Here is a 1,504-nt window from a genome sequence, read left to right as displayed (position 1 = left end):
TGTATTGGGGACGAGTATGATACTATTAAATTTTTTCTAAAGTCTTCTTCAAGTAACAAAATATTAGTGTGAAAAACAATGGCATTTTGAAAAACAAAACAGTGATTGTATGTATACATTTTAAAATACAGGAAAGGATGAAAGAAAGCAAAAAAAAAAAAAAATTCAGATGACCTTGTCAATGCTACACACTTAACACCATGAAAGCTAGTGACCCGGGCAAAATTTAAAATAAAAGGAGCGTGTCTCAACTATTAAGCTTAAAATGTTGATTTTCTTATAAAGGGCATTTTGAAACAGTTATATTCTTGAAACAGAACGCTCCAAACGGGAGTTGGAAGAAAGCAACAATACACGTTACAATTTGGAATTTTGCTCAATCTTGCTACATTTTATTCTCCACACTATTTTAAAGATAGAAATAGAATCGAGACGGCTAGAGAAGTTAAATTAAAATTCTGCTTTTTAAAACACAAATTCGGAAGAAGGAAGTAACGTTCTCGTGCGCTGCCTTTGTTATTCTTCATAAAAGCTATGACTGTGAAAGCAAATTGTATGGAAGTCTCTGTGGCGCAATCGGTTAGCGCGTTCGGCTGTTAACCGAAAGGTTGGTGGTTCGAGCCCACCCAGGGACGTGCGTCTGCTTTTACGGACCAACCAGTGGTACTTTTGCACAAACTGGTGTTTAGGCCTTTCGGTCAAAGCTTGAGGAGACTCCCAGAGAGTAAAACAGAGAAACTGCCTACCCAGGCTCGCTGGTGACCCAGTCCCGCAGCCTCCTGCTTCCTCACCCCAGCCAGGGCTTCGTGTGGGCATGGGGTAAAGCGCCCCTAAGCCCGCGCATCCTTTCACTTCCACTCAGTTCCCAACTCCGGTCATTCCCCGCCCACAGGACTCATAGTTCTCCCTGCTTTTCCTCGCAGCTTTGATTCACACAAATGCCTCCTCTGTCTCGCCAGGCTGCAGCCGAAGGGAGCTGGCGCGGGCACGGGCGACGGGAGCGCGCAGAGGCCCGGCCGACCCTCCTCAGCGCGCGCCGCCGCGCCCTGCTCTGGAAACCGGTCGCCCCAGTCTCGAGCGACCCCAAGGGCTCAGCCTGGCCTCTTTCTGCTTCAGGACCCCTGAAGTGGCTTAGGTCTGCTGAATGTATGTACCTAGAGTCAAATTCGAGCTGTAGATAGAGTTAAAACGCTCACTTTTTTTTTTAGTTAGACTGAAGCATTTTTTTTTTTGTCTGTTCCCCATCTCACTGCCCGGCTACAACCACTATTCCTGCTATGGGTGAATTCAGAATTGATACCATAAATCCTTTGTGTGGACACCATGTAAAAGCATTTATATGTTATACTTTACATTTTCTATTAAAGTGCTAGACTTTTAGAGAGAATGGTATACTCCTGCAAATTTAGTCAGAGGGAGAAATTTTTTCCCCATTGTGTCATTGTTAAACTTAAACATTATGAGAAAGATCAAAAGTGAAATTGCTAATATATTTTGTGTCCGC

The 1,504-nt window shown here is 43.9% G+C and overlaps 1 non-coding gene across 1 annotated transcript; it reads left to right on the top strand.

The window, feature by feature from the left end:
- The first annotated feature begins 561 nt into the window (after nucleotides 1–561).
- Nucleotides 562–635, top strand: TRNAN-GUU. Its single transcript has one exon. It is a non-coding gene; the product is annotated as a tRNA-Asn (tRNA).
- Nucleotides 636–1,504: the final 869 nt, after the last annotated feature.

Source organism: Condylura cristata, unplaced genomic scaffold (genome assembly GCF_000260355.1).
Source record: "Condylura cristata isolate star-nosed mole 26May11 unplaced genomic scaffold, ConCri1.0 scaffold00030, whole genome shotgun sequence".
Taxonomy (NCBI): domain Eukaryota; kingdom Metazoa; phylum Chordata; class Mammalia; order Eulipotyphla; family Talpidae; genus Condylura; species Condylura cristata.
Note: the sequence above shows the minus strand (reverse complement) of the source record. Positions and strands in the feature narration are given on the sequence as shown.